At 35.2% G+C, this 14,644-nt stretch overlaps 1 non-coding gene across 1 annotated transcript; it reads left to right on the forward strand.

The window, feature by feature from the left end:
• Positions 1-12,243: 12,243 nt before the first annotated feature.
• On the forward strand, positions 12,244-12,316 carry TRNAV-UAC (transfer RNA valine (anticodon UAC)). Its single transcript has one exon. It is a non-coding gene; the product is annotated as a tRNA-Val (tRNA).
• Positions 12,317-14,644: the final 2,328 nt, after the last annotated feature.

Genomic DNA, 14,644 nt, shown 5'->3' on the forward strand with positions numbered 1-14,644 from the left:
TCCACCGTGATCGCCCGAAAAAATCGCTTTGATCACCGATGGTGTTATCGGAAACGGAGCAGGCTGCACCATTATGTTTCAATGATCTGCGTGAGGTAAAAAATCATTGCCAAACGAAATTTTTTCGACATTACTCCGTAAATGTGAATGTTGCCTCATGATGATCCGGAGCCAGGATTTCGGTCCGGTTATTGTCTTCGCCACGCCCGATTCAATGTCGAACGTGGCGACGTTCAAGGCTAGATTACGGCACGATGACATTTAGACTTTAGTTTTACGGAAAACGTTTGCGTGTTTTTATTGTCGTTTAATTATAGCCTGGAATGATCGCGTTTCGGGGCCCTGATGGCGATCCGATGAACGGAGGAAAAATTAAAATGTGGCGGCGGCTGGCGCGGATTGAGCCGCAGGTGGTGCCTAACGAGGGAAAAATTTATCAGTTTGGCCGAAGCAGGTGATAGGGACGTAGACGGAGCCGCCGAAGGTGACGAAGCCGTAGGGTAATCCCCATCTCTAGAGATCGAAGCCTGGCGCATTTTCATCCCCAGCTTTAGCGGAATTTTTATGAGCCATTGGAAGCACGTCATAACATTACATCGCTTTTAAAATATAGCGGTGCGATTTTTAAGGACTGCGAGGGGCTCTAATAAATGGTGGAAATTTTTTAATGGCGCGACTAACAAGAACGACTACACTCAGAAATAGATCAGAAAGGTTTTCTGACAAACAACTCCTTTTTCTAAAATTTCTTGCAAAAACATTTAAGTCAATTTGGTTCAGAGATATTTACCAACAGAGTTCTGTGAATTTTTGAAGGTCTTGGGAGAAAGATTAATACTCTTACAAAGTCTAAGATATGAAAAAAACTTTCAAAATCTATATTTTATGTCAAAAAATGTTATGTTGTTTAATCAAATACTCTCGTATTTTTGAAAACATTCGAGAAACGTTTGTGTGATTTTCGCAATTTTGTCACAATATGCAAATGTTTTTCGTTCTCTAATGACAATCGAAACAAAATTAGAGCTGAAATTGACAGCTAAAGAATGTCTTATATAGATCGATGTGTAATCATCCAACAAAAACTATCTCTCCAAAGAGAAGTTATCCTTGGTAGCAACACTGAGGTCTGGGGCCAAGCGCCTAGCACGCTAGCTTACCGATCGGGAGGTAGTGGGTTCGAATCCTGCTCCCGCCTGCTCTTGGCTGGAGTTTTTCTTGAGGTTTTCTTCAACTGTTTCACAGCCTTGATAGGTGAACGCCGCACCAGTGTAAGGACCTCAAGTTTGGACGGTGTGGACACACTCTTGGTGCTGCTGCTTGATAGTAAAATAGTTTTCCGATTTTGTTCATATGCAATTGTTACAACACGGACAGATGAGAGTTGCCAATCACTCTGCAGTGACCTAACCCTCAGAATGATTTCTAGTAAATTGTTGGAGGTGCTTTTGGCTATTTCGTAGTAACAATGTCTGAAGAAAATGTTAAGTTTTTAAGTAACTCTACATTCATTTTGATAAACTGGAAACTCTCCCTTTTCAAATTTTAAAACTCACATGACAATAAACAAGAGTCATATAATGTTTAAAAAAAAGGAAAGTATACCCTAACGAGCAAATTTAATTAACTAATTAAAAGAACAAAGTCTCAAATAAATTAAATTGTTTTTCGCATTTTTTTCAGTGTGTTTTTTAATTTTAATTAAGCGTCCATTAAACGATATCTGAAAATTCACCTCCCCAAAAAGTTGACAACTTCTCATAACATCATTTTTTACGGTTATTTTGTCTTTTATTATTATCTCCATTTTTAAGATTAAGATTTATGGACTGTAAAAATGTTATGAATATAAGTTATAGCCGGTTTCTGAAGCATCTTCAAGTGTCAACGTTATCGGGAACCTCTGAGAGATCCTTTTAATTAACGGAAAGGATCGTTAAACATGAAACTTGTAAAATCGTAAAGAAACAAAAACCTAGGATCTAGACAATGCTCTAATAAAAATCGAACCAATAAGGATCATTAAGGAAGAACAATTTCTATATCTACGCTTTTTAATTCGAAAAGGATTTTGCACAGTCAGGATTCAAGTTCAATAGCGATCCAACAAAAATTTTTAACTTTTCTCTAGTTTGGCCAAAATCTTGAACACCCCTCCGCCGCAATCTCTGAGCCTTTCTCCCAGCTGCGGGTCTGTTTTTTAGCAGGCTCCCCGCTTAGACGTACATAAAAGAAATTTTAAGAAGATTAATGGATTATTCATGGCATTCCTTTAAATGTCAAAACTTCTAATGCAACGCCGTCGATACGACCTAATTTTTATGATGAATAACTCAAAGTTTCCTTGACATGTCCAATAATCCGCCATTAAAATCAATTTATTCACGTAATATATCTGGGTACAAGCCTCCTCCCATCCGACCCGACAGACGTCTGGACTTTTATCGAACGACCAAAGAGCCGCTCTTTTAGATGCAGACGCAGAATTTCATTTCTCGCTTCGGCTTAATTGGACGTATTCAGGTTCAAGTTCGTGCGTATTAAGTTATGATAGTTATTAACGTAGGAGGCCTTCTCCGGAAACTACCGGAGGCGTAGCAACAACTTTCCGCCAACTAAACAGTCAAACATCAATCGAAGGCTCCACCAGGATTCTCCGCAAATTCTTGTTTTGACTTGAGAGGCTTAAAACTAATCTATATTGAGTTAGCGGCGATGTTTTTCATACTCCGGAATCGAATTCCGGGGAAATTGACTGCTGGATGGACGTGTTTTGGCGGCGACACCAACGTGGATACAGAAATTAAATAAAAAATAACGCTTCTCTAAAAGTGATCTATTAAGAGACAGATCCGAAAATAAATAAAGTTATCGAGGACTGAGGATAAGCAGAGGACCTCTAGTGCATATTCCCAAACCAGTTCCAGTTCTCTTCCCGATCTTGCTTTACTACAGGTGCGCCATCTGAGAGACAACAAACGAGATTCCACTTGCTGAACGGCAGAATCTGAATAGAGCTGAGTTTTCTTCTGTGTTGGCGCCCTCTGAAGAAGCTGCGCTAAACGTGATTGAGCGCACTAAAAATAACTGACATTTGCGGCAACGTTCCGCAGGGCTGGCTCCAGATGTCGCCCGCATCTGCACATCTACGCCTACTTATTTCACTTTAAATAATATAGTGTTCCTTCGCAAATCATATTGATTGTAGTTTCATTAATTTTGAAAATGTATAATTTGAGAATTATTTTTGCTGATTGTTGGTTAGTTGTTCGATTTGCTTATTGGACTTTGAATTGATTTAATTGCATGATGGGTTCCAATGGGCCTTTGTCAAAAGCTTAGATTGCCGTATGGTAGTTTTGGGTGTGAGCGATTTAGTCGATGTAAAATGTATGAGGTGCAAATTCGACGTGAAAGAGATATTGAGCTGCTTAACAGTGGTGAAACTATTACAACTGTCTAGTTCAAAGGTGCGAAAGCAATTGAAATTTATTGTAGAAAGTTCAATATGGTGCAGCGCGGATCCCAAAGGCAACGTAACGACTTGTGAGTGGATTCAGAAAAAAAATACAAAAAATAAACTGAAAACGTTCGACGAATAGATCATCCAAGTTGTGCCACACGTTGGACGGCATAAGGCGAATAGCAGCGGTATTGAATTTTAAAAATGTGTGAATTACGTGAAGTGTCGCAGAGGAGATGATAGATGTGACGGATCTGATGGATTATGATCATAATTTTATCGAATTTTCTTAAAGTAATAAGTTTCTAGCAAGTTTCTAATTAAACTTGCGCCTGTCAAAGCTTAATATTTTTTCCTGACTGATACACTTCTTCAGGAAATGAGAAGAATTAATGTTTCATTAATATATTTTTCATTTAGTTTGCACAACCCTTGTAAAAACGTTATTTGAGTTCCTCAGAAAAGGGAGTGAAGTAAAGCTTTGGCATTGTATGAACAAGACAATTAAAAGTACTCTTCAAAAACACGATACAAAATGTTTAAAAAAAGAAAAATCTTCAAGGTGATTCACGAGTAATAATGAGCCCGACGGAACCCACAACACATTTGAAACCTAAAGCTGAATATAGACTCGGTAAATATCCAGCTTTACGTTCCAAATGTATTGTGAGTTGCATTTTCAATTCCGTCGGGCTCATTCTTGTTCGTGAATCACCTTGTATATTTATTTCATAATATTTACACATTTACACATTATGCACCCACTTATAATAAATAATGTCACATTACGGTTCACCCATGTCATGATGAAAAAATTTATTTTGCCTTATTGGTGCAGAAAATAGCATACACTCGTATAACGGGACTAAAGTAGGTACCTCTTCATGCATCGTGTAATTATTGCCCTCACTGCGTTGGTGCAATATACTTACACAGTTTCTTACACTAGGGGTAAAAGATAGGTACAGAAATAAAGTATGGTATTCTCTCTCCAGGGAGTAAAAATGAAAACGTCAGGTTGACCTTTCTGCAAAATATATTTAAAATATTCCAACTTTTGGAGGTTTTTTTTTTGTCCATAATACAACAAGTTTTAGATTTCCCAATTTTCCCTGCGCTAGAAGTAACATTTACATATCTACTGTATCATACGATCACCTGTTTTGTTTTCTCATGAATATTTTCGTACTTGTAAGATGTCAATAGTTGGACCCGATCGACATATTGACAATTACCAACCTTGACTTTAACAGTTCCAAGAAATACATTTATAAAAATAGATTCTTGGTGTTTGGTTTATTCAACAGTTTACGGCTGTAAAATGTCCGAAAAGCAGTAATTACCAAACATTCTGGTTGCTAAATATGCACTAAAAACAAAGTACATACCCACCTACTTATTTAATAAAACTGAATTCGTATTTTTTTTTTTGTAACATTTAAATTAAATGTAGGTTTCTAGACGTTTATATACCGAGTATTTCACGAGTGATACCTAATGAGCCCGACGAAATGTAAATGCAACCCAAAATACATGTCCAAAAAGCTGAACATTTTATTTATTTTTAGCCAGCTTTTTTGGAAATGTATTGTGGGTTGCATTTTCGATTCCTTCGGGCTCATTATGACTCGTGAAATACCCTGTATAACAAAAAAAAGATTTATTTAAAAATTTTAACAAAGATTGTTGGTATGTCCATATCTCACGGATTTTTTTAAACGTGATATCTCTTTCAAACAACCTTTTTTTGTATTATGTTAACGAATTAATTAATTATTAATTGATTAAATTAATTAACTCAATTAACTTAAAAATAAATTGCCAACTCGGTCCTAAAAAGATCGTGAATGCCTAATATGTACTAGAAATCATGAACTTTTCCTAATTTTAGTTTAAAATGTATATTACGTGACAAAGAAAGGTAAACACCCAGTACTTATAGTTTTATTTCAATAAGTTTTTGCGAACAAATGTGTTTTGGGTCAGATAAGAAATGATTAAATTTGCAGCCCTATCTATCCATTATTCTGCCTTTTGTGCTGCTGGTTCGGCTTTTGTAAGTGTAAGGAAATTTTGTTTACATTGAAAATTTTGACTTTTGAATTTTAGAAAACTTGTTGGAAAAGTGTTTTTGTAAGGCGAGAAATGCCGTGAGTGCGTACACTTGGTCAGATTCCTCCGCTTAGTGATTTTGAAAGAGGGCGAATTTTAGAAACTGCCAGAAGAATTGGCAGATCTGTAGGCACCATGTTGTCAGGCATGGACTCCAGAAGGCCGTGAACACAGGGCTAGGCGCACCGGACGTCGTAGGATAACAACAAGAGAATCAAGATCAATAAAAGGGTGTTTACCTTGCTTTGCCACGTATTATACAGGTGTCCCAAAAAAAAAAGACGAGACCATAGCTCCCTTATTTATCAGAGGATTTTAATTATCTTTACACCAAATTAAATGGTTGTTAATAGGCTACGAAACGGCTTCATAAATTCACGTATAGCTCCAAGGGCTTTAAGACTAAATTGTCAAAAAAATTTTTTTCAAATAGGGTTACATACTTTTTTTAGTAATTCTGATAGAGATTTTAATTCTGAAAGCAACAATGTATCACAAGTATAACTTCACATAAAAAAAATAACACTAAATTTTGAAACAAATGACGAGCACCAAGCGAAAAGCTATCAAAATGCATTGCGTTACAATGTAATAACCAAATTAAGGTAGCTGGAAAAACAAATGACAAATAGTAACATGTGGGATTGTGCAAATATGCCGCCAATGTTTAGCGCAAAATGGAACATAGACGATAGTAGCGTTTTAAAAAAAAAAATTGTGGATTTTTGGTATTCAAGTGTATACTTGTGATACATTGTTGTTTTCAGAATAAAAATCTCTATCAGAATTACTAAAAAAAAAATATGTAATCCCATTTGAAAAAAAATATTTTGGCAGTTTACCCTTGAAGCGCAAGGGCTATACTTGAATGTATTTGGCCATTTTGTAGCCTATTGATAACCATTTAATTTGGTGTACAGATAATTAAAATCTTCCGATAAATAACGGAGTTATGGACTCGTCTTCTTTTTTGGAGACACTCTGTATATGTAAATAAATAGAATAAAAAAATAAATAAAATTTAAAAAAAAAAAAAAAATAGAATAAAAGTAAAAAGATTTAGAGATTGGAAATATTTTTGTTGATTGGTGCTGACAGTTCTTTTTGCATGTAAAATTAATTCGTCCATTGTCAATGTCAAAGTCAAATTTGCAGTTAAGGCCTTTCCCCACCACAACACTACACCTCAAAGAAATATTTTTTTAAATAAATTATAATTTTAAATCTACAACAAAGCGAAGAAAGGAGAGAGAATCCTTAGCTCTTATATGGTATGATCAAGAAAATGTGTAATAAAATCAGCTTTGGAGGTGAAACCATATATATGTCTTCTCCGACGAACATGCTTGATTGTGGCATCTAAAGTTACGTAGACTTTATTATATGTAATAATTAATTTTACCTGATAATAATTTGATATACGTAAGGTTTTATACACAGATACCCAGAAGCTATACATCTATTGTTTTAAGTTAATTTAAATTTTTCGCCATATTCTTGGTAGGAATGTTGTCGTAGCTGTAGCCACCGTACATATATTTCCATAAAACCTCAACAAAGAACGCCCTAACCTTACTTTCTCGCATTTGTGTTTTTCAAAACAAAGCCTTATTTAAAAATTATCATTTGGGCAATTTTTTTTGTTGTTTTTAAGTGAAGTAGTAGTGGTAATTTTGTTGATCGCACGATATAAAGAAACCGAGGCATCGACTAGGACAAGATGCAACGCGGTAAATTGAATGAAACAAAGAAGAGGAAAACTGGTGCGAACACCACAACAGAATAGTAAAGACAAACTTGGGAAAGTTGGGATAAAAGGTGAGATTTGAAATTAGACTCTGTTAAACTTTGTTCACATTTCTCAAATTTAAATACAATTCCGAAATATGAACAATATTTTGTTAGAACAGCATTTTCAAAATTTATTACTCACTGTCAGTCGAATCAGTGTTGTAATTAGGGTGTTACAACACGACAACATTACCAGTAATAGCGTAAATGTTGAAGACATCTGCCATTAGAGAAGAAGAACTGCTTTGGAAATTAATCAAACAGGTGGCGAATTTTTGCTCCTAGTTGAAAGCTTCGCAGCTTTAAAACTTGCCGGGACTAATAGGTTTTTTTGTAAAATCGACTGTCTGAAAACGGAGTTAATGATGATGAACGAAAGTATTGTTAAAGTGCAAAGCACGGTCCATTAGAGCTTAATTTGTTTTAGTTGTATAAATTTCGTTCCGTTTCAATAGGCAATGGAGATCTGTGCTCGAAAACTGACACGTATTTAGCCAGCTTCAAGCGTCGTTAATCTTAATTGTTTTCACATTTAATCAGGATTAATTCGCAGCGTGGTCGTGCTATCATGTTTCTCCGGCGCTGCCAATTTGTTATCAGAGTTTATAGTTCAAGTATTTGCTCTTTGTTATTGTAATTAGCAGAACATCCCTGCCGGAACAACCTAGTACATTGCAGACGTCGCACAATCCTGGCCCCGCTCAAAAACTGCTTTCCACTTTCGATTTAGTCCGGAATGAGCTATTCCCGGATTAAAAAGGATAATTGTTTTTTAATGACGTATTGAATCCCCCGCCGGGAAGGGCGTCCCGTCACACTTGCCATTCTTAATGCAGCCTTTGATGAAAAAAGATATAAATCTCCCCTTGGTAGTAAATAGGGTGGAAGTATAATGTGGTGCATCGGAATGGCGTGTTTAACGGCGTCGAGGGACATTGATATTGTGAGCGACAACAATCCAAATAATTCATGACATTGATTTTGTCCAGATTTAGACGAACGGTGTAATAAAAATATTTCTATTCGAGCCGGGACCTTACTTTGTCTCAGCGCTTCCTCTACGATTATTGATTTCAATTCAATTCCGTAACGAAGTTCAAAAAAGAAACAAGAAGCGATAACACAACGCCGCGACGCTAAAAAACTCCACCTAACTCTTGTCTTCTCAAAATAAACAACCCGACGAAATTTGTCTTGTTAAGTTGCGACGAATTTGCGCCAAGACGAAATAAAAATGGAAGTTGGTAGGATTTTGAAGGCGTCGTAAATTACAAAGCGGTCTGGAAGTGAATTAGTTCAACTCTTGTATTTCGGCTGATATTAAAAATTCAACTACTGAAAAGTTTTGAGAGCACGTATACTGTCATAATTTTTCGCTAACAGCCCATCAGAGTGGAGCTTTAGCTTCCTTTGATTAAAAATTACCGCGCTCTTTATGTGACTGGGATTTATGGTTATAATAAAATCATTGATACATTCATAACGGCGAAGCACACATAAGTCGTTAACAAGGCCATAAAGAAGTTTGCTCTTGAGATTGGACTCCATAAATTAGAAAAAACTTTCCAAGCGGCAGAGATAGATGGTAACTCTAAACAATGTATCTCAGAAGAAATGAGCCATCGCTCCTGATAATAATATAGTATTGAAGTTGCGTTGGAGTTCCGCAGAGATCGCCCTTCGGACCACCTCTCTACAGCTGACCCTCGGATTTCAAATTAAGCTGAAAATCTGCTCCACTTTTCTTGAACTCTTTGAAAACAAACCTGGCTGGAAATACTCGTATATTTGTTCACCGCCTCCCTCCCTAACTAATATCGTTGGCATTTAGTTTCACAAGAGCAATAAGAAAGCTGCGATATGATCTTCAAGTCGAGTTCAACTATGCTGAAAAAGGGTCTTGATTTGGAGTTTCATTGGCGTTACCTTTTTGCAGTAATCTAGTTGTCCGGCGGCGACTCCACTAATTTAATTTCTTCTTAAATGCGAAAACTGCAAGCGTTAAACACAATAACTCGTCTTCCTGTCTAGCTCCAACTCATCTCTCGTGTTTACACTCTTGTCTGGAATTAAATTCATCAAGGAGATGACGTCGAATGATTGTTTAATCGTGGAGAAAGTAAGGAGCGGTTCTGATAAGCTTCCTAACAGGATTTTTCAAATCCGATTATATCGTCAAGCGGAATTCAGCAACTTCGCAATTTTGTTATTTATAAGCTCCTGTTGCAATTATTAATTAAAACAGACACACTTCAATACCGATATTCGTTACTCTCATCGCTGTAATTTAGTCAAGATATCAATTTCAATTAACAATAATTGTTGCAGTCTTGAGACGTTCATTGCAAATTTATTTAATCCTAGATTTGTTAAACATGTTTTACAATGGTCTTCCTAGTGAATGAAAACCAGTGAGTGAAAGACAGTGAGCGAAAAACGATGAGCGAAAGTGAAGTGATGAGAAAACTTCACCCACTGGTAACTACGAATACAGACTGACTTTCTAGGAAGGTATTGAACAAAAGAAATTACAATGAAAAACAAGGAGTATACGTGTAGCTTGATCATAATGTGGATTTTCACGAGAGGTTTTAACACTTCTCGTTAGCAAACAAATTTTAATGAAAATATAGGTACGTTTATGATTTCTCTTCAGTTTTCAACAAAATCTGGATTCGGTTCAGACAAAAAGGTGCGAGCTTTAAATTCATACACTAGCTGAGAAAGTTTTAACCAGTTCCCATTAATAACTTTTGAATTAGCTATTTTAAATTACTACTCGAGCCGCATCGTATGTGCACCGGTGAAAATGCAATTCCGACAGGATGCGTTGGATATGTCGAGCCGCTGGTTAATTCCTGTTCTTTTTGATCACATTAAGTTTAATTAAAAATTTGGCACGGGGTGCTTTGTCTCCCTTCCAGTTAGCAAATTTAATTACAATTAGCATTTGCCTCCAAGTTGTAATTGTAACAGAAACAAACATCCTCTTGATTCCTTATCAACGTGCAACGTAACTAACTTTGTAAAATCGAGTTTTAAAGGTTCTAATCAGTTGTGAAATTGCAAAGTTTCAGATTAAAGTTGGCGTTAAGTTGGTATTCATAATAAATCGGTGATTATGTGAATTTGATTTTAACATCTGACGCGGCAGATTCTGACAGTGGTGCGTTGAACCAGACGCTTTGTGACTCAGAATTAGGTAAAACATACACATTAAAGGTTAGGATGAAGTTGTAGAAGTTGGGTCTCATGTTCGTCGATTCAGCGACATTATAGTTACATAGTTGTGCAGATAAAGAGAAATTTGTTGGATTTTGGAAGTGTGTTCTATCCGCCACGCAAATTATTATTATTATCTGCTGCAGAGCCGTTCTCTTTAACTTTGTTAGATAAAAGTTTTTCTTTTCTAATGATACCGTACCCCATGAGATATTCTGAATTATTAATGTTCTGAATTTCTGCGTCAGTTTCGTTTTAACTTTGGAGTAATTAAAGTCGCATCCAAACAAACTTGGGTACAGTGGTGCTGCTCAATCTGTTCAACAGTTCGTAGGTAAGATGAAACTTCCGGAGGAGTTTACAAATTGGGAACGTGAATGTGCATCGATGCTCTTCACCTCACTTCGCATTGACAATTTCAACCGCAATTTGCTTCGGTGCTAAAATCTTTTTAAACTATTACATATACAGGTGTCTTAGAACTCGCGCGTCAGCCGTTAACTGCGAATTCTACAACAAAAAACGTCAAAAGCATGTTAGTTTTGGAATGAAAATAATTTTAAGATAACCAGTCACACACGCCTTCCTGAAGGTAACTCTACTAAATGTATGCGTTTCCGAGGAAATGACTTTAGATGTTGCTGCTAAAAAACTGTGATCTTAAAGTAAATGTTCAAATTGTGGATTTTCTGCCGATCGCACGTGAAAATTGTGACTATTATAAGTCTCTTGGCGGCAAAAATAGGATTCATCCATTAGCAAGAAAGCCTGGATTCTCTTCGTGTTCCTGGAGTGCATAATCTTCCGGTAAATAGATCTTAAACTTAGGTGTAATGATTCGGATGCATGTGGTTACCTTTTAAAAAATTTTGAACAGTATTTTTTGAATGATTCAGGATGTCGGCCACATTTGTAACACTTCTCGTTCCACCTTCTGTAAATGATTGAAGTACGACTCCTCAGGACATCAGGAGTGCCAACCGTGCGGTCAACACCACGAACTCATTTTCTATCGGGAACAAAAAAACCAGTGGTTCACTAAACGTAAAAATACGTCTGAACTAAGATGACGACGATGTGGAAAGCGTTCACGATACCTTGTGCCCGCTTTAGAAACATTAAATTTAAATTTGAGAATATTTACAGCAGGAGAGACCAGTTGTGTCATTGAAGAAAAGAAGAAAAGAAGTAGATACCTTGAACATTGATGATTCGTACTGACATCATATTCAACAATCATTTAGGTTTGAAGAAATGTTTTAGGCTGAGTACTCAAATCAAAATACAAAGAAAGTATATCTCCTAATAAATTTTCAAATCTTCTCTCAAACAATAATTGTATATCATATTCTTAGTGCATGCACGTTAAAGTCTTTATTCATCACAAACGTTGATGTACATTTAATTCCAGCCAGTGTTCCTTAAATAGCTTCACTCTAAATAAATACATATTTTTCATTTTTCGTAAAAATTATATGGTAGATTTCTGAAGTCAATTCATATTCCTTTAAATAAGTTATAGCACATTTCTTACGTTTTGTTCTTTCTCTACAAGCTATATAATAAGTTCAAGTATGTAATACAAAAGAAAAGCGAACAAAACATATTTCGATTTTCAGGTAGTCCACTTGTAAATACCACAGGTTTGGTAGCTTGGTTCCGTGGTGTAGCGGTTATCACGTCTGCTTTACACGCAGAAGGTCCCCGGTTCGATCCCGGGCGGAACCAACTTTTTTTTCCGTTCTTTTTTAAATTTGAATAATTAAAATTAAGCATTATAAATTTATTAATTTTTATAAATAAATAAATGTCAAATATTTATAACATCATAAAACTGTATTATTTTATTATTCACAGAATTGTATTGTATTTAAAAAAAAAATTGTATCTTTGCTTTGGCTTTAGTTAACGAAGCGGGACCGAAGACGCAATTTTCAAGTTTGTTCGAACAACTTCCCCATGAGAAAATGGCCGCGTTTCCCACTGGACTGTAGATTTCCTGATTTTAACTGTTCTAACTGATTTTAACCTGTATTTTAACTACCATCTGTGCTCGCTGATGCGACATGTAAAGTCCGTTTTTTTTTTATAATCAATTGTCAAAGTGTTGTCAGGTTGGCAAAAAAATCGAAATACTTATAGTCTATTTTTTCCTGGTAGGCGCGTGCGTGCGCATCTCCGAAAGGTAGAATCACATAGCTAAAATTTTTAGCAGGATGCAGGAATTATTAGTATTTTTGGTTGCATATTATCTAGGGGGATCAGTATTTGTGGTTGCACATTAAAACTCATGTTTATGATTTAATTTTTGTATAATTTGCAAAATGTAAACAAAAAAGTTTATGAATAAACTCGTGGAAAAATTGATAACAAATATTATACATATGTACAACATTTTTTATTTTTATTTTATACATACAGGAGTTAAATTGGGTACAAAACAACTCGATACTTTTGGATTCAATCGTTAATTTAAAAAAAAAAATAAAATAAAATAATCATCAGCCCACTTTTCACTTATAATTACACGAGAGCTTTTTTTTGTCGAAGTAAACTTGACATTTCAATGAGAATTTTGTTGCCTGGCAATTTAACGAAAAAAACTGCCTCTGAAAAAATTACGAGTCCGTAGGACGAGTAATTTTTTCTGGCAGTTTTTTGAGTACCAGTATAATCTGCAGTTTTTTTCATTTGAGCCGTCTTGGTTAACTCAGCAAAATCCTTGGAGATCCCACGAAATACTTTAACGGTCTTTCTTCTCTTCTCTTCTCGATCTTCTCGGCTTGTGAGAAATTTGCTGTAAATATGAATTTATGCATTAATAAAAAACTGTTACTTGCTGTTAGCATAAATCCAACTTACGCCGTTTATTTGGTGATCGAAATTGAGACATCTTGTTGACATATAAAAACTTCTTAACCTCTAAGAACTGTTTTTTTAATAAATAAACGGACACAACACAAAACAGACACGAAACAGAAACAAAACACGAAAGAAAAACTTAGACACGATGAAACAAAAATGGCAACTTGGACCCGAAGAGTTATCTATGGACCCGATTGACAGCACAGAACACTGCAATATTGCACATTTCTCTAGTGTAAGTAGAAAAATAAAGTAACCAATAGGAAAGTCGCATTTCGTTGCAGGATTTTGTAAATGCGCACGCCCGCGCCTACCAGGAAAAAATAGACTTTAGTGAATTTTATAAATCACGTTTGGAACATTGACTTTTGAAATTGTCACCGATTGTCACATTTGACAATTTAAATTAAACACGTGTCTCAAACATATGCAACATAACCTCAATAATGATCTAGGGGAAATCTAGAGTGAAACTGATATAGAACTAAACCAAATGTCAATGATTTTTAATATACGTTTGGTCTTTTTCTTTAATTTGACACAGACAATAGATCATAAAAAAACGAAGTTTACGCTGTTAGTAACTGTTTTAACAAGTTGGAGTCAGCAATGCTGATATTTCAGTTTCAAGCTTTTCTAAACATTCTAAACTTGTATTTGAATATCTTCAGGCGTCTACTTTACAAATTGCATTTAAAAACTTGAATTTAGTTAGTCAGATGATTTTAAGATCATACGATCATACGATTACCATAGAAAAATGAAATATAAGTTTGCTAAATTGTGTGTATGACAATTACTACTAAAATAAAATTACAATAATTTATTTATTTGACCTAAGAACATTTTTCTGGTCCAGTTTTGGATTACCAGAACTTCTGATTGTTCTGACATATGAAGAACTTTTTTCGAAAATATGTACATAGCTGGCTTGAGTGCTAAGAAACAAGGATTTTTACTTTAACGAAAACTGACTGATCAGTAAAGTATATTTGCAACAAAATCCATGACTTGCTTTGATATCTAATTTCAATACATTCATTTTTCCTTTTTTTAATTTTTGTTTTAATTAATCTATAAAAAAAATACTTTCGTATAAAATAATTTGAAAGTTGCATATTAGATATTTGAAATTTGCTTTGTGGTTTTTTAGGGAGAATGGTTAGAATTAAAATGTTCACAATAACAATA

Source organism: Tenebrio molitor, chromosome 1 (assembly GCF_963966145.1).
Source record: "Tenebrio molitor chromosome 1, icTenMoli1.1, whole genome shotgun sequence".
In the NCBI taxonomy this organism is placed as follows: Eukaryota; Metazoa; Arthropoda; class Insecta; order Coleoptera; family Tenebrionidae; genus Tenebrio; species Tenebrio molitor.